Source organism: Vulpes vulpes, chromosome 3 (genome assembly GCF_048418805.1).
Source record: "Vulpes vulpes isolate BD-2025 chromosome 3, VulVul3, whole genome shotgun sequence".
NCBI classification, from domain to species: domain Eukaryota; kingdom Metazoa; phylum Chordata; class Mammalia; order Carnivora; family Canidae; genus Vulpes; species Vulpes vulpes.
This window is the reverse complement of record NC_132782.1, coordinates 92,023,278-92,042,769: the sequence shown is the minus strand read 5'-3', so window position 1 is coordinate 92,042,769 and position 19,492 is coordinate 92,023,278. Positions and strand designations below refer to the sequence as shown.

The 19,492-nt window shown below is 45.4% G+C and overlaps 1 long non-coding RNA gene across 1 annotated transcript in view; it reads left to right on the top strand.

The window, feature by feature from the left end:
• LOC140598289 (uncharacterized) overlaps window positions 1-19,246 on the top strand; it is a 55,231-nt gene extending 35,985 nt beyond the window's left edge. Inside the window, exons 2-3 of the long non-coding RNA XR_012000578.1 lie at window positions 9,617-9,648; window positions 19,164-19,246. This is a non-coding gene — a long non-coding RNA (uncharacterized lncRNA). The remainder of the gene's footprint in view (window positions 1-9,616; window positions 9,649-19,163) is intronic.
• Window positions 19,247-19,492: the final 246 nt, after the last annotated feature.

Here is a 19,492-nt window from a genome sequence, read left to right as displayed (position 1 = left end):
AAATTTGAGTAAAGGCTGCGAATTGTCCCCTTACAGGTCAGGGCCAATTATATTCCCAGCGTAAGGCTGGGGGATGGTTACCTAAGGTCACCAGCAGGAAGCAATGGAGATGAGAGACAAATCTGATGGCCTCCATTGTTCCCCTTTCTACATTTCTGAGTTCCCTAAGTTCAGAACTTAAGAGAAGGCTGACAGTGAAGGCCCATTCATTCATTCCAAAAATTGGCTCGTTCCACTCACCTTCTATCACACTGACACTATAATTCACTTACTTTTAAAAAAGATTTTATTTATTTGGCAGGGGAGAGAAAGAGAGAGGACACAAGCCGTGGGGAGGGGCAGAGGGACAGGGAGAAGCAGACTCCCCACTGAGCCCCGATGGGGGACTTGATCCCAGGACCCTGGGATCATGACCTGAGCTGAAGGCAGACGCTTAACCGACTGAGCTGCCCAGGTGTCCTGTAATTTGCTTACTTATGATGATGATGTGTATTGTCTGTCTGCAGAATGAAATCCCCATGAGGCCGTAGATTTTTGTCTGTTTGTTCACTACTGTATCAAATGTGCATAATAGGTATTCAGTAATTCTTCTTGAATGAATGAATGAATGAGGAATGAAACCTTCTGTGTGTAAGGATTTGGAGGTTCCTAGCATTCAAAAATGGCCAGGCACAGGATTTTGAAGGGCCAGAGAACCTAGTGAGTAGCCCCCCTCCTGGTCTCTAGGCTCTGGCACTCCATCCCCCGCACTCACCTAGCTGATAGCTCATGCTCTCTCCTTGGCTCCTTCTTCTCTCCAGGCTCAGGATCCTTCTGGGGCACCTGTCCTCCCACCCCTCAGGTGGCTTTATACCTGAGCTGAGTGCTGAGGCCGCCCAAGGAGGGAAGGAGTCACACCCTAGGGTGTGTGTGTGTGTGTGTGTGTGTGTGTGTGTGTGTGAGGGGGCACAGGTGCAGAAGTTCCAGAAACAAGGGACAGGCAAGGAAGGGGACACTGAGATGACACCCTAGTCCCCAACAGTCCCCAAACTCTACCTTAAACCCTGGTTGCTAGGAGGGAGGGGTCAAGGCTGGGAGGGGATTATGGGGGGGGGGGGACAAAGGGGCCGCCCTGCTCCCTGCTGCTCCGCACGTCCTGGGATCCAGTTTCTTGTGAGGAGGCGGCCTCCTGCTCCGCCCCACTGGGACCCAGGCATTGGGCCCTGGCTTCCCTAGGAGTTTGGAAAAGGAATGGGAGTGGTGGCATGTGAGCAACATCACCCACAACCAAGGTACGCCCTTAGACACAGCAGCATGCACACGTCTACACACACACACAACACACACACACACACACAGAGGCATAGACACATACATTGGCACCGGGCACACACCAGACGTGAGCACTTCCCTACCTTAATTCATTTAGGCAGTACTGGTGCCTACTATGTGCTGGGCCCTGTTCCAGGTGCTGGGGTAGAACCAAGAACAAGCTAGACAAAAAGCCCTGCCCTCGTGGAGCTGACACCCTCAGGGACTCAGCCTGCACATGTGCGGAATCACACACGTCCTGCCAGGCCTGCACGTGTTACAGAGGCACAGTGCACACGTGTCCCCACTGACACATGCAGACATGCAAACACGTAGCCACACCCAGAGGCCCCACCAGAAGTACACACGTGGAGCAGACACATACATATGTGGGGTGTGAACACATCATGGTCACATGCACACACAGACACACACCTGTGGCTGGAGGTCAGGAATCCTGAGATCTTGCCATGTCTTAGTCCCTGCTATCCTGGAAGATCTTGGGCCAGTGGCTGCCCTCTGCCCAGACACAGCACATACAGACCACAGACACATACCTAAGACCCTTTCTACCTGGGGAAGACTTGCGGCAGAGGAGATGGGGAGATTGGTGCTGGGTTCTGATCCTTCTTCAAAACTTTGCCAGTCTCTCCATGAGGGGGCAGTTCAGTTCTCAGTCCCTGCCCACTCACTGGGTCAGAGTGCTCGGTCAGACCCCCACCCCACTTCTATCCAGTTGGGGGATGGACTACTGCTCTACCTTCCTCCCTGGTGTGGAGAAAGAAGGCCCACACCCTTCCTGCAAAGGCAGGAGATACATCTGTTCATTCATTCACCCATGTATGCATTCAGTGGGCAGATACTAACAGAACCTCTTCTGTGTGCTGGTACCAGGGTGGATGTAAGATGGGCCGGGTCCTTGCCTCACAAGAGTGCACAGTCCAGAGGGGGAGAGCAATAACAAAGGTGTGAGCTGATAAAAACAAAATGTCCTGAAGCAACAAAGTGCTGAGAAGAAGCCAACATAGGTTGCTGTGATTTACTGGGGAAGCAAGGAGATTTAATAAGGAGCTTGAGGCCCAGAGAGGGATAGCTACTTACCTGGAGTCACACAGCAAGGCCAGAACTGATCCTAGACTCCTGCCCCCCAGCTCGGGACCAGATCTGGGGTGTCTCTGATCTGAACTGTGAGCTAAAGGAGGGAAGAGTTTGAAGGAAAGATGGGCTCTGGGGTAGGTGATCCTAAATGAGATCTCTGAGGGGGGGGCGCTGCCAGGGCTGCCAGAAAGGGCCTGTGCTGGGCAGCGGTGATGTCAGAGGATTAGACTAGGCCCTTTGAGTGGGTGCACTGAGGCGTAGGCCAGGCTAGGTGGTGAAGGGGGAGGTGGTGGAGGAGGAGGAGGGCAGGAAGGGAGGAGGGCAAGAAGGAGGCAGATACTCGATCTGGTGCTATTCACAGGTAGACGGTGGACGTGGGGCTGGGCCTCACCCCAGAGGGTAGGCTTACCCTCACCCAACTCCACTGCCTCCTACCTCTCATGGGGGCTTCACTTTCTCTCTCATTGGATCCCTAGGTGCCCTTCACAGCTGGAGGGATTGGCCCCCAGCCCAGGCCCTGATTTATCCCAAGACATCTGTCTTGGCAAAGGTCATCAGCTCTGCCACCCTGACTGTCCCCACCTCACAGCCCATCTGTCTCCATCTCTGTAGTCTCACCAGAAGCTGATGCTGTTCGTTGCCATCCCCAGATGAAGCTCCTTTGCTCTCCCATTATCTGCACCCCTGTCTGTCCCCAAGGTGGTTGGACACCACAATGACCAAGCAAGACCCACAGATCCACCAGTGATCTGTCCATATGTCCTAATCCAGTCCCAACTCGGCCCTTTGCAACCTTTGGAATCCAGCCAAACTTGGCCTCTGGTTCCTGAGCAGACCAAGGCCTGAGGAGGAAGGCCAGGGGAGTAGGTGTAACAAGCCCTGTCTTAGGAGCAGAGGCTTCTGGTAGGTTAGGGTGTTGGATTAAAAACCGGGAGAAAGTGAAGTTAGAGCCAGCAGGGCTGTCCTTTATCCAGAGGTTACACTCTGAATTCTCATTCTGTGACCTGAACTTCCCAAAGACATAACACATAAACAGAGTCTAATCAAATGAGCAGACTCTACCAAAAAGAAAACTTACCCAGGGTAGTGACACCTGGGTGGCTCAGGGGTTGAGCATCTGACTTTGGCACAGGTTGTGATCCTGGGGTCCTGGGATGGAGTCCTGCATCAGGCTCCCCCACAGGGACCCTGCCTCTCCCTCTGCCTATGTCTCTGCCTCTCTCTCTCTCTCTCTCTCTCTCTCTCTTTCTCTCTCTCTCTGTCTCTCATGAATAAATAAAATATTTTAAAAAAGAAAAACTACCCCAAAACTCTACTATATTAAAACTGTGTGATGGAGATAAGGAACTGGACAAGTAGGTTAATGGAACAGAATAGAGTAGAAGAAACTGGAATAGACCCATGTATACATTGCAATTTAGGATGTGATAAAAGGGCCATTTAAAATAAGGGAGGAAAAGGATAAACCATTAAAATAAAAGGCAAGGTGCTGGGATAGCATAGTCCCTTGAGCGTCCAACTCTTGGTTTCGGCTCAGGTCCTTGATCACAGTGTGTGAGGTTGAGCCCAACGTTGGGCAACAAGATCAACGAGTAGTCTGCTTGAGATTCTCTCTCTCTTCCCCTCTGCCCCTTCAGCTCATGCTCTCTCAAATAAACAAGTAAATCTTTAAAATGTAATGAAATGAAACAATAAAATAAAAGGTATTAGGACAGCTGGAAAGTTATAGGGAAAGGTTTGAATGAGATCCTGTAATGCATGCAACTGATGTCCCACTCAGATCCCTTTTCTTTCTTTCTTTTTTTTTTTTTTTACGATTTTTAAAATGTATTTATTCATGAGAGACACAGAGAGAGAGGCACAGACACAGGCAGAGGGAGAAGCAGGCTCCATGCAGGGAGCCTGACGTGGGACTCGATCCCACGACCACGCCCTGGGCTGAAGGAGGTGCTAAACCACTGAGCCACCTGGCTGCCCCAGATCCCTTTTCCTAGCAGGGCACCTATCTCCTGGCTGATAGGACTGCAGGCAACGGACTCATAGCTGCCTCCTTCTCTGTCTGACCAAGGGACACATTTACAGTAAAGGAAATGCAATGGTGGACACACTGCCATTTGATGTACCATCAAGTAGCTGCTGGCCTCTTAGGATAATGGAACAACCTCTGGAAGGTGAAGCTGAGATGCCAGCCTGAAGAGGACACTGCAATATCTTTTAGTATGCAATATATACCTTAAAGCAATGCTGCTTTATGGTGCCGTGCCCCAGAACATAGGTATATGAGTCTGGAAACCTAGGATTGGAAGCAGGAGTGGCCCTGTTTACCATTACTCCCAGTAACCTCCTTAGAAGAATTGTACAGCCAGCCCTGTAACTTTAGGCCCTGTGTGTCTAGAGATCACAATTCCTGGAGTAGGAAGGGACATTTCTGCCAGACCATGGAAAGAGTCCCAATTACTTTTGAGCTACATCTGCCACCTGGTCTGTTTGGTCTCCTTATCCCAACAGACCAGCAGACAAAGGACTTGCCGTACTGGCAGGGTTAATAGATCTCGGTCATCACCAGGAGGTAGGACTGCTGCTATGCAGTGCGGGTAGCAAGAGTATGTTTAGTGCTCAGGTAATCCACTGGGGTATCTCCAGATAGCCATGCTGAGTTTTAATTGTAAATGGGCAAGTACTATAAGCCATGGCCTGATAGGGCATGGTAACTAGGGACTCAACCCTTCAGATGAGGGCCAGTATCAACCCACCAGGTAGGCTATGGAGACCAGCAGAAATACTAGCTGAAGCCAGGAGTAGAAGGGAAAGGAGGGCTAGAATGAGTGAGTGTCAGAGGAAGGAGATGATGACTATCAGGGGAGGTTGTAGAACTAATTCTCCTCTTCTAAGTTTACCTAGAAACTGTGACCAATCAGGGACGCCTGGGTGGCTCAGTGGTTGAGCGTCTGCCTTTGGCTCAGGGTGTGATCCTAGGATCTGGGATCGAGTCCCACATCTGGCTCCTTGCGGGGAGCCTGCTTCTCCCTCTGTCTGTGTCTCTGCCTCTCTCTGTGTGTCTGTCATGAATAAATAAATAAAATCTTTATAAAAAAATGAGTGTGGATGTGAATATTTAAAAAAAAAAAAAAAAGAAATTGTGACCAATCAGAATCCTGGAGAAATTGTACCTGCATGGAGTGAACTTTACGGGGAAAGCAAGTAGGTGTGAACGGTGCAAAAGTGAACTGTAGTGCACGCTGTGGGTGCCCCGCCAGATCCCTTTACAATAGTACACCCATCGCCCAGCTGCTCCCATCTCTGGATACCTGCCCAGCACTCCTCCTCCTCCTGGCAGACCTTGGTCAATGGCAGACTGGCACAGATGTATGAAAGGCCTCACCTCCAGGTGGAACTAACCTGGTAGTACAATTTGGGCTTCAGAGCTTTCTCCAGGATCAAACCAAAGCTAATAAATAAGTGATTAAAGATTTACATGTAAAAGAGATCTCTGAAATTACTAAGCAAAAATATAGAAGAATATTTTAAAAGCTTGGGCTTGAGCATTATTTACAATAGCTAAGACAAGGCAATGACCTAAGTGTCCATATGTATGAATGGATAAAGAAAATGTGGTATGGGCATACAATGGAATACTATTCAACCATAAATGAGAGGGAATCCTGGTATTTGCAACAACATGGATGGACTTGAAGGGCATTGGCCTAAGTGAGGTAAGTCAGACCAAGAAAGACAAACACGGTATGATCTAATTTATTTGTGAAATCTCAAAAAACCGAACTCATAGAAAAAGAGATCAGGGCAGCCCCGGTGGTACACAGGTTTAGTGCCACCTTCAGCCCAGGGCGTGATCCTGGAGACCAGGAATCGAGTCCTGCGGCCGGCTCCCTGCATAGAACCTGCTTCTCCCTCTGCCTGTGTCTCTGTCTCTCTCTCTGTGTCTGTCGTGAATAAATAAATTAAAAATCTTAAAAAAAGAAGAAAAAGAGATCAGATTTGTGTTGTGAGGTAGGATTTGGGAGGGGGCGGGGGGTGGAGGAATTGTGTGAAGATGGTCGAAAGGTCTAAACTTTGGTTTAGATAAATAAATAGTGAGGATATGATGTAAAACGTGATGACTATAGTTAACACTTCTGTGTGATATATTGGAAAGTTGCTGAGAGAGTAAATTCTTTTTTTTTTTTAAGATTTTATTTATTCATGAGAGAGACAGAGGCAGAGACACAGGCAGAGGGAGAAGCAGGCTCCATGCAGGGAGCCCGACATGGGACTCGATCCCGGGTCTCCAGGATCATGACCTGGGCTGAAGGCGGCACCAATCCGCTGAGCCACCCAGGCTGCCCGAGAGAGTAAATTCTAAAAGTTTTCATCACAGGTAAAATTATTTTTGTGTAACTACATGAGGTGATGGATGTTAGTTAAACTTATGGTGGTAATCATTTACATATATATATGGCGTCTGGGTGGCGCTGTCAGTTAAGTGGTTTCAGCTGTTCACGATCTCAGGGTCATGAGATCAAGCCACATCAGCTCAACATCTGCTTGAGATTCTCTCTCTCCCTCAGCCCTTCCCCCTGCTTGCTCTCTCTCTAAAATAAATAAATAAAATCTTTATTATAATTTTTAAAGATTTTATTTATTTATTCATGAGAGACACACAGAGAGAGGCAGAGACACAGGCAGAGGGAGAAGCAGGCTCCGTGCAGGGAGCCCAATGTGGAACTTGATCTCAGGACTCCAGGATCATGCCCTGGGCCGAAGGCCAATGCTCAACCGCTGAGCCACCAAGGCATCCTAATAAATAAAATCTTTAAAATGTATATATAGATGTCAAGTCATTGTGCTATACACCTTAAATTTGTACAGTGTTATATGTCAGTAATATCTTAAAACTGGAAGAAAGGGGCAGCCTGGGTGGCTCAGCGGTTTAGTGCTGCCTTCAGCCCAGGGCCTGATCCTGGAGACCTGGGATCAAGTCCCATGTCAGGCTCCCTGCATGGAGCCTGCTTCTCCCTCTGCCTCTCTCTCTCTCTGTCTCTCATGAGTAAATAAATAAAAATCTAAACAAAACAAAACAAAACAACAACAACAAAAAAAAAAACTGGAAGAAAAAAATCAAAGAAAAGCTTAGTCTAAGAGAAAGCCTTCTAAATCAAGTCATAAAATGCAACACCCGTAATGTAAAAAATAAAAGGTTGATAAATTTAAGCACATCTTTCTTTCTCTCTCTTTTTTGTTTTACTGTCAGTACATCCAAATATTGCTCATAATTACTGACACACACTGTCTCACAATACAGAAACACTGATGGGTTATGCTTCTACTGATATTTTCGTTCATAAAAAGATTTAAAAATATGTCCATTGGGCAGCCCGAGTGGCTCAGCAGTTTAGCGCCGCCTTCAGCCCAGGGTGTGATCCTGGAGACCCCGGATCCGAGTCCCATGTCAGGCTCCCTGCGTGGAGCCTGCTTCTCCCTCTGCCTGTGTCTCTGCCTCTTTCTCTCCCTGTGTGTGTCTCTCATGAATAAGTAAAATCTTTTAAAAATAAATAAAAAATAAAAATAAATAAAAATATGTCCATAAATCCTTTGGTACGCCTCCCTTCGAAAGGAGGAAGCTGAATTCTCCCACCCTTGAATGTGCGCTTGTTTGAGTGACTCACTAGTAACAACCAGAATGAGGCCGAAGTGCTGGTGTGTGGCTTCTGAGGCTAAGTCATGAGAAATGTCTCTCTGTAAAACCCAGGCCCCATGTTGTGAGGAAAGCCAGGCCACATGAAAGGCCACAGGTGGGTGGCAGCCCTAGGCTAGACCTTCAACCAGCAGCCAGCATTCACAGCCACACGTGTGAGTGAATGAACCTTCAAATGCCTCTAGTCCTCTTGCTTTCAAATCTAGCTGAGATGCCAGACATGGTGGAACAGACACAAGCCATTTCTGTTATGCCCCGACTCAATCGTGACCTGCATGAGATATCATAAAAGATTGTTGTTTTGAAGTCATTAAATTTAGGAAACAATAGAAAACTAAAAGAAGGACTGTGTGAGATATTTGGCATAAAGATGAAGAATAATTGAATGACATAGATTCAGTAACAGTTTGCAGAAAGAATCCAAAGAAGTTCAAAAAAGGGTGTTTAGGGGCAGCCTGGTGGCTCAGAGGTTTAGCGCCGCCTTGGGTCCAGGGCGGGATCCTGGAGACCTGGGATTGAGTCCACGCCATGCGCCCTGTGTAGGGCGCCCTGCATAGGGCCTGCTTCTCCCTCTGCCTGTGTCTCTGCCTCTCTCTCTCTCTCTCTGTGTGTGTCTTTCATGAATAAATAAATAAATAATATATATATTTTAAAAAGGGTGTTTAGGGATCCCTGGGTGGCTCAGTGGTTTGGCGCCTGCCTTTGGCCCAGGGCAGGATCCTGGGATCCCGGGATCGAGTCCCGCATGGGGCTCCCGGCCTGGAGCCTGCTTCTCCCTCTGCCTGTGTCTCTGCCTCTCTCTCTCTCTCTCTCATGAATAAATAAATTTTTTTAAAAAAGGTGTTTAACTTTTCAGACTCCCAAGAATTTCTTAAGTCTTCAACAGTTCACATGCAATTGGATCTACTTCCCCATAAATAGTGGAAGTTGCCTTAGAACACAGAAGAAACTTCAGCAAACTGAGAAACCAAATTGGCTCTCCTGTGCAAGGACTTGACTGTGTACATGTTTACTTGAGTGTGTACATGTTACTCAGTAACACTGAGTATGTGAACCAGTAACACTGAGCATGTGAGGATGTGTGTGAGAACATCTCTAGGCCCAATTGCCTCACTCTACCTATAACTTATTCCCTTTCTCTCTCATGAAAGAGGGCAAATCCGTGAACCAAGAGAGTAGGAAAGGGAACAGCAAGGCACATCCTCCTACAGAGTAAATGCGATGAGGATCCTATCCTGCAGGTGAGGAGACAGAGGTTCAGATGATGAGAGAGGTGAGGCCACACAGTGCCCCACAGGTAGTGTTAAAGCCAAGCCTCCAAACCAACTTTGTCTGATTCCAGCCTTCAGCAGACAAAAGAATCCCCTGGGATGCTCTTAGCAGTAGAGAGTCCTAGTCCCCTCAGAGATTCAGGAAGTTCCAAGGAGCCCAGGCATCTGTATTTTTAGTATGGGAGCCACTGCCACCCCATCTCCCAGGGGATTCTGGGTCCTGCTTTGAAGGACACTGAATAATACAACTTTGTCTTCCAAACAGGACCAGGCCTGGCAAGAAAAAGACCACAAGAGGTAAGTGAACTGTTGATGAAAGAGATTCAGGAGACATCACAACAGGGTTAGTTATCTACTGCTGTGTAACAAGTTACCCCAGAACTTGGTTTAAAATAATATTCATTATTTCCATTTCAGTCGGTCAGGGATCTGGGCTGAGAGGCTCTCACAAGCCTGCAAACAATGTCAGGGATGTAGTAGTCATTTCTCTCTTTTTTAAAGAATTTATTTATTTATTTCTGAGAGAGCACAAGTGGGAAGGAGGAGAGGGAGAAGCAGGCTCCCCACTGAGCAGAGAGCCTGAAACAAGCTCCATCCCTGGACCCTGACTTCATGACCTGAGCCAAAGGCAGATGCTTAACCAACTGAGCCACCCAGGTGCCCCTAGGGCTGCAATCATCTCAAGGCGCACACATATCTGCTTCCAAATTCACTTACGTGGTGTTGGCAGGATTCAGTTCTTCAAGGCTTGTTGGTTTGAGGGCCTCAATCTTTCCCTGGCTTTTAGCAGGAGGCTGCTCTCAGTTCATGTGGACCTCTCCATAGGGCAGCTCACATGATGCCTTGCTTTATTTTTTAATTTTTTTAAAAGATTTTTATTAATCATGACAGACACACACACACACAGAAAGAAAGGCAGAGACACAGGCAGAGGGAGAAGCAGTTTCCATGCAGGGAGGCTGATGTGGGACTCAATTCCGGACTCCAGGATCACGCCCTGAGCCAAAGGCAGACACTCAACTGCTAAGCCACCCAGGTGTCCCTGATGTCTTGCTGTATCAGAGAAGCAGAGAAGAGCCAAAGAAGAGTGCCAAGACGGAAGTCACAGTCTTTCGTAGCCTTATCTTGGAAGTGTGGTCCATCACTTTTTCTGATTCTATTCATCATACAAGCAAGTCACTAGGTCCAGCCTACAATAAGGGGAGAGGAATACCAGCCAGCAAGGATCATTGGAGCCATGTCAGAAGCTCCCTATTTCTTTTCTTTTTTTTTATATCCATTTTGTTTTTTGTTTTGTTTGTTTGTTTTTTTTTAATTTTTATTTATTTATGATAGTCACAGAGAGAGAGAGAGGCAGAGACACAGGCAGAGGGAGAAGCAGGCTCCATGCACCGGGAGCCCGATGTGGGATTCGATCCCGGGTCTCCAGGATCGCGCCCTGGGCCAAAGGCAGGCGCCAAACCGCTGCGCCACCCAGGGATCCCCTCTTTTCTTTTTTAAAAAGGATTTTATTTATTTATTCATGAGAGACACAAAGAGAGGCAGAGACATAGGCAGAGGGAGAAGCAGACTCTCCACGGGGAGCCTGATGTGGGACTCGATCCCAGGACCCCAGGATCAGGACCTGAGCCAAAGGCAAATGCTCAACCATGGAGCCACCCAGGCACCCCAGAAGCTCCCTATTTCAACAACCAAATACAATGTGTGAACTTGCTTTGGATTCTGATCTCAATAAACCAATTGTACAGAGACGTTTATGAGATAATCAAAGAAATTTGAACATGGACTATGTATTAGATAATATTAAGGAATTATCATTACTTATTTAGATGTGACAAACTTCTGTGGTCATGTTAAAAAAATTCCTCATGTCTTAGAGATATATCCTGAAGAATATATTTTTAAAGATTTTATTTATTTATTTGAGAAAGAGTACGTGAGCTACAGGGTTGGGAGCACGGGTAGGTACAGAAGGAGAGAGAAGCAGACTCCCAGCTGAGCTCAATCCCAGGACCCTGGGGTCATGACCTGAGCTGAAGGCAGACTAAGCCACCCAGGTGTCCCTATCCTGAAGAACATTATAAAGGAAACGTTATGAAGTGTAGAATTCGTTTTTTTTTTTAAAGATTTTTATTTATTTATTTGACAGAGAAAGAGATAGAGAGAGCACAAACAAGGGGAGCTACGGCAGAGGGAGAGGGAGAAGTATGCTCTCCGTGGAGCAGGGAGCCAGAAGATGCTGGCTAGGCTCGATCCCAGGACCCTTGATCCCAGGACCCCAGGATCCTGACTGAGGTGAAGGCAAATGCTTAACTGACTGAACCACCCAGGCACCCCAGGGATTTGCTTTAAAATAATACAATAGGGGCTGGAGGAGGGGAGGCCTGGGGGTACAGTTGAAACTGGATTTGTCATATGGGGGTAATGGTTACGTGGAATGAGGGGCTGTTATACTGCTCCTACTTTTACATGTATTCAAAACTTTCCACAGTAAATTATTAAAAATAAAAGTGAACTGAAGCTAAAATTGGTACACGCAAGTTGAAAAAACATATAGGTTCTAAAGCTGTTGCATATTGACTGTATTTTAATTGTTAGAAAAGACAATAACAAAAGAAATATTAGGGGATCCCTGGGTGGCACAGCGGTTTGGTGCCTGCCTTTGGCCCAGGGCGCGATCCTGGAGACCCGGGATCGAATCCCACATCGGGCTCCCGGTGCATGGAGCCTGCTTCTCCCTCTGCCTGTGTCTCTGCCTCTCTCTCTCTCTCTCTGTGACTATCATAAGTAAATAAAAAAAATAAAAAAAAAGAAATATTAGATGACCATAAATATGAAAAAAAGAAAAAAAAAGGAAGAGTGGAAAAAAAGAAAGGAACGATGGAATTAGGCTTGGCAGGTAGCCTGCTATGGAAGGTGGCTGATTCCTGACCTCTGTTTAACCAAAGGAAGTGGGATTCAGGTCATTCTTGTGGAACTGAGAGCTTTAGACAGCAGCAAATCCAAGTCCTCAGGGATTTCTAATATCTGCGAGGAACCAACTGGAATTTAGAATTTGCCTTGAGCCTAGAGGGTTAGGGAAGCTGGACTCATTTCAGAAAGGGCATGGAGGCAGGAGGCCCAGTAGCAGCTTGTGGGAAGGTATTACATGGGAGTTCAGGGCTCTTCATAGTGCTTTAGAAGGATGCCATATTATGCAGGAGGTCATGGTCTGTTTTACAGATCTTAGAGTATAGGAGAATAAATCCCAAACTCTCCTCTTTAGACATTCTGAATTAGGCCAGGAATTTTGCATCATAGCTACCTAGCATGGGGCTTGGCATACAAGATGTGTTTAATATCCATTTATTCAATCCAGTGGTAGTAGTCCTTAACCAGATGGATACCTCAGAATTTTCCAGAAAGATTGTAACACATTTTGATTCTTTACAGTTGTGTGTGGTTCTTTACAAGGTAATGTAGGTAATGTAATTATTTGGGGACAGGTAACTCATTTGGTTCAATATGCAAAAGGGTCAAAAGACATTTGATTAGTACAAGGGTTTCCTCCCACCTCTGCTCCCCAGCCACCCAGTTCCTCTCCCTGGACACAACCAAGGCTACTTGTTTCTTCTGAATACTTTTGAGGACGTTTTATGTACATGTAATCAAATACATATGTTTGAATTTTCCTTTTTTTAATTTTTATTTATTTTTTATTTTATGATAGTCACAGAGAGAGAGAGAGAGAGGCAGAGACATAGGCAGAGGGAGAAGCAGGCTCCATGCACCGGGAGCCCGATGTGGGATTCGATCCCGGGTCTCCAGGATCGCGCCCTGGGCCAAAGGCAGACGCCAAACTGCTGCACCACCCAGGGATCCCTGAATTTACCTTTTTAAAACAAACAGTAGCAAACCATACACATTATTCTGCATCTTGCTTTTTTCACTAAATAATGTTGCTCAACCATTTGTAACGACATAGATGAAGCTAGAGAGTATAATGCTAAGCGAAATACACCAGAGAAAGAAAAATACCATATGATTTTACTCAAATGTGGAATTTATGAAACAAAACAAACAAGCAAAGAGAAAAAAGAGAAAGACAAAGAAACACTCTTTTTTTTTTTTCCAAATTTTTATTTATTCACGAGAGACACACAGAGAGAGGCAGAGACATAGGCAGAGAGAAAAGATGCGGGACTCAATCCCAGGACCCTGGGATCACAACCTGAGTCAAAGGCAGACATTCAACCACTAAGCCATGCATGTGCCCCCGAAACACTCTTTTTTAAAAAGATGTATTTATTTATTTCAGAGAGTCCACACACACACACACACACACACACACACACACACACACATGCATGCACAAGCACGCATTTGGGGAGAGGAGCAGGAGGGAATCTTCAAGCCAAATCCTTGCTGAGCAGGGAGCCATATGGGGAGAGAGGTTTCATCTCATGATCTGCAGCTGCCCCCAAAGAAACAGACTCTTACCTATAGAGAACAAACGTTGTTAGCAGAAAAGAGAGTGGTGAAATAGAGGACGAGGATTAAGCAGTGCATTTGTCCTGATGAGCACAGGGTGACGTATGGAATTGCTTAATCCCTATATTTTTTTTTAATTTTTTATTTATTTATGATAGTCACAGAGAGAGAGAGAGAGAGGCAGAGACACAGGCGGAGGGAGAAGCAGGCTCCATGCACCGGGAGCCCGATGTGGGATTCGATCCCGGGTCTCCAGGATCGCGCCCTGGGCCAAAGGCAGGCGCCAAACTGCTGCGCCACCCAGGGATCCCAATCCCTATATTTTATATGTGAAACTAATACAACACTGTATATTAACTAATTGGAATTAAAAGAAACACTTAAAAACAAATTTTTTAAAAAAACAAGAAATTTTTAAATGCTGCTCAAAATCATCTCATACTAGTTGTTTTTTTTTTTTAATTTTAATTTTTTTATTTATTTATGATAGTCACAGAGAGAGAGAGAGGCAGAGACACAGGCAGAGGGAGAAGCAGGCTCCATGCACCGGGATCCCAACGTGGGATTAGATCCTGGGTTTCCAGGATCGCACCCTGGGCCAAAGGCAGGCGCCAAACCGCTGCACCACCCAGGGATCCCTAGTTATTTGTTTTTAAACCAACGTTATCAGGACACCTGAGTGGCTCAGCGGTTGAGCGACTGCCTTCAGCTCAGGGTGTGATCTCGGAGTCCCGGGATTGAGTCCCACATCGGGCTCCCTGCATGGAGCCTGCTTCTCCCTCTGCCTGTGTCTCTGCCTCTCTTTCTGTATCTTTCATGAATAAATAAATAAAATCTTAAAAAAATAAACCAATGTTATCTATTTGTTCTATTTTTGCAAGAAAGTGAACATGACTGGAATATAAATTTGACAAGTTTCCAAGTGGGGATCCCTGGGTGGCTCAGGGGTTTAGCGTCTGCCTTCGGCCCAGGGCGTGATCCTGGAGTCCTGGGATTGAGTCCCACATCGGGCTCCCTGCATGGAGCCTACTTCTCCCTCTGCCCATGTCTCAGCCTCTTTGTGTGTGTGTATCTCTCATGAATAAATAAAATCTTTAAAAAAAAGTTTCCAAGTAATATTCTGAGTTCATTGCATAATTTAAGCCTATATCTTCTTTTTTTTTTTTTTTTTAAAGGATTTTACTTAGTTATTTGAGAGAGAGAGAGAGAGAGCATGAGCAGTAAGGAGGGGTAGAGGAGGAAGGAGACAAGGACACTTCATGCTGGGCAGGGCGCCCGACACAGGGCTCGATCCCAGGACCTTAAGATCAGGACCTGAGTGGGAGGCAGACATTTACCTGAGTGAGTCACCCAGGCACCCCTGTAATTATATTCTTAAAATATACATCTAAAAGCCTAAGGACTTTATCATTTTTGTTCAAGTGATACGTGTTCATCATAAAAATTCAAGCAAACTAGAAAAGAACAAAAAAAGAAACCAACCATCCTATTTTAGCACTGAGAAATAGCCATTATTGTACCAACATTCGATGAACATTATTTTAGACATCTCATAGGTTAAAAAAATAGAAAAAATTATCAATTCATACTATGTTCTATTTTAAAACAAAAACATTACCTTGAACTTTATTTGAATTTAATAGAAGAAAGAGATCAAAATGAAATTGAAAGAATGGTGGAACTTTAGATAAATGTTTCCTCATTACAAAATGACATTTCCTGTAATATTCCTCTGAACTTAAGCAAAAAAGATTTTGAAAAACATGGGAGGATGGACTCATTATTATTAATCACATGCTTTCAAGGTAAAACAGGCTAGTTGACTTCCTGCCCCAGTAGCCATTGCCAGTTAATTCCTAATATTTCTCTCACTGTCTTCCTCTATGTCCAAATTTTTGTTAGTTATATTATTATTGTTAGTTTTCTATATTTATAACATCTATAGTATATTCTATTCTGCAACCTTGATTTCCTTAATTGTTTAGGATTAGACTGATAATTAAATATTTCTTCTCTTTTTTTTTTTTGTTTTTTTTTTAATATTTCTTCTCTTTAAAGATTTTATTTATTTATTCATGAGAGACAGAGAGAGAGAGAGGCAGAGACACAGGCAGAGGGAGAAGCAGACTCCCTGCAGGGAGCTCAGTGTGGGACTCCATCCTAGGACTCTGGGACCACCCCAGAGCCAAAGGCAAATGCCTAACCACTAAGCCACCCTGGCATCTCGATAATTAATTATTTTTTTGGTAACCAACAATTTTTTTTTGTGAGTAACCTGTCTTGTGGTTTAGCTAGATTTTATCTTCAAATTGCTTTTTTTTTTTTTTAAAAAAAAGATTTTATTTAGGAATTTTATTTAGGAATGCCTGGGTAGCCTTCAGCTCAGGGCGTGATCCTAGAGTCCTTGGATTTAGTCCTGCATCAACCCAAGTGGTTGTTGGTAGAACATGCAACTCTTGATCTCGGGGTCATGAGTTTGAGCCCCACATTGGGGCTCAAACTTAAATTTTAAAATTTTAAAAGAGGGGGGACTTTTACAATGTCCAGAGCCCTTGCTGCAGGAACCCACTTAGAGCACAGATCCTGGCTCCCAAATGGAAAGGTACATCTGCAAAAAGAAATGATATTATGGGGCATCTGGGTGGCTCAGTCGGTTAAGTAGCCAACTCTTGGTTTTGGCTTGTCATGATCTCAGGGTCCTGGGATCAAGCCCTGCATTGGGTGCCTCACTCATCAGGGAGTCTGCTTGTCCCTCTCCTTCTGTTCCTTCCCCCACTCAGTCTCTCTCTCTAAAATAAATAAATAAATCTTTAAAAAGTGATATTATCTATATGATAAATTTGAAGAAGTTTAAGCCCATGCTTCCAGTAGAAACTCAGTTTGCTGTTGACATCAGATCCTCTGGGAACACTAGCAGAGCTCTACTGAAGGGTTGTGGGGCCACCTGAAGCCACGCTCATTGCTGAGCATTTCACTTCTGGGATCTTCACTAATCAGATCCAGGCAGCTTTTGCGCACTTTGGTGTTTTGCCTTTTTTTTTTTTTTTTGAAATTTATTTCTTTCTTTATTTAGCAGGGGGAGGGATAGAGGAAGAAGGAAAGGGAGAATCTCTAGCAGACTCTGAGCTGAATGTGGAGCCTGACGTGGGGCTCAATCTCATGACCCTGAGCTCATGACCGGAGCCCAAACCAAGTTGGATGCTTCACCAGCTGAGTCACCTACGCACCCCATGGGGCACCTTGCCTTTTGTGATGATTGATCCCAGAGCTGACCATCACCCTCTCACAGAGGGATTTTCTGTTCATTTGTCCATTATAGTTCAATGTATATCAGATTCCTCTCTACTTTATGTGGATGTCCCCATACCATATGATAACAAAAGAGCTCATTCACTGGGTGTCTGCTAGTGTATGCTTGCCCAGAAAATCCTCTAGATGGTGGCACTTTCCCCTAGGGCCCTTAGGAAGCTGTATTTGTTATTGGGGTTGCTCACAAGTATTCCAGTTCTTCTTCCAGGCATATGGAGAGATCTCTGTTCTGTCCCCTTCTGCAGTTAGGTGAGATTATGTACAGGTTGGTACAATGTGAGCAGAACTGTCACATGGAAGCTCATATCAAGATGGAGCCTCTCCCCTGAGTGAATAGAATGAGCAGACCATCCCCCACTAGCCATGTAGTAGGAGCAAGAAACGACCTTTGTTGTTATAAGCCACCCAAGCTTGTTGTTATTGCAACTTAACCTAGCCTATCCTGGCTGATACAGAAGCTATGAACTATATAGAGATACAGAAGAGATTGAGAAGAGAAGAGTAGCCATTGCTACTTCAGAACTTCCAAGATAAATGGGCTGCTCCAGCTCCTGAATTCAGTGTGCTCATTCCAAGGTTTCAGATAGTTCTTTTTTTCTTTTTTTAAGATTTTATTTATTTATTTGACAGAGAGAACACAGGCAGAGGGAGAGTCAGGCAGAGGGAGGAGAAGCAGGCAGGGAGCCTGATGTGGGGCTCAGTCCCAGAACGCTGGGATCATGACCTGAGCCAAAGACAGATGCTTAACCAACTAAGCCACTCAGGTGCCCCAAGATAGTTCTGAAAGTAGGAAGGTACCCTTCATTCCTTTTTAGCAGTTCCTCAATAGAGACTGAGTGGTCTGACCTGTTTCTGAAACTGGTCTTTAGTTCTACCACCCAGGCCCTTACAAAGAAAACCACCACCACTGAGTGGTCATAAGCCATCCTTCCAAAGTGTCTTATACAAAATGCATAAATAAGGTTGACAGAAAACAACCATCATTTTTATACAAATGAAAAGGACTCATGAGTGCCGGATTCCTTGAGTTCACTTATTTTGAGGTCTGTCATTTTTATATTTTAATGTCAACATGGTTGGATTATAGTATTTTCAACTCCTGTAATTGTTAATAATATCTGCTCATGGTAAAAATGTTAAGCTGTAGAGTGGGGTACTAAGTGCAAAGTAAAAGTTTGTTTTTGGTTTTAAGATTTTACTTACTTATTATTCATGAGAGACACAGAGACACAGAGAGAGAGGGGGGCAGAGACATAGGCAGAGGGAGAAGCAGGCTCCACTCAGGGAGCCCAATATGGGACTCGATCCCAGGGCAGAGCCAAAGGCAGATGTCTGCTCAACCACTGAGCCACCCAGGTGCCCCAAGTAAAAGTTTTTCTATATTTTTTTATATGCAATTTCATTCTGCCGTCCCCCTAACCACCCAGCTGTGGGTACAGAAATGGGGTCTGGCACAGGGGTGCTATATATACAGCATAAGAAATGGCCCTGGCCCTCAATAGGCTTGTTATGGTTGTCTCAGTTAATGGAGTGGGGCCCATAATGCTTACATTAGAACTAAAGCAAGCTAGTGGGGGTGGGTGGTGGTGGACCCGACGAATGAACGGTGTTGAACTGGTGAGTACATGTCTTATCCAAAGCGGCAGCCATTTGCTCAGATCCAGTTGTTTCTTGTCCAAGAAACAGGGGCTCGGTATTGCTAGATTTCAGGGTTTCAAGTGAAAGTGGAAATTTCAAGAAATTTGTTGCTGCTGTGTCACATTAAGCACACACAGTTGGCTGATCAGTGTGTGGATGTTGCAGTAGTCCTCAGGATGGGTCTGGAGTTCTAGGTTTGAATCCTAGCTCTATCACCCATTTGTTATAGCCCAGTCCATTTATAGCCCTCATCTATAAAATGGGATTTCTACATCATAGGATTCTTCTGAGGATCAGATGAGATGTTGAAAACACTGACTTAACATGTGAGGTGGACACCTCATAAAGCTTACAATGTATTGAGTCAGTAAATAAATTTCATCTGGGAATTACAGGAAGACTTCACTGGGACAGTGGCATTTAAACAGAAACCTGAAGGATGAAGAGTAGAGAAGTGGGAAGGAGAAGGGAAAGGACCTAACAGGCAGCGGGAAAAGCCCTTGAGAAAGTCCTGATCACGGGAGCCAATGCTAAAGCAGTGAGGACACGGAGGAGACAATCATCTGGGGGCCAAGGATTTCCAGACAAGTAAGGAACTGGAAGGAGCTTCAGTTCAGCCTCAGGCCAGTCCCTACAAACTTAAGACCACATTAAACTGGCCAGCGTTAACTTCCCAGACAGAAAGACCACACCCACCGACTCTTCCGCAGGGCCCCCTAACCCT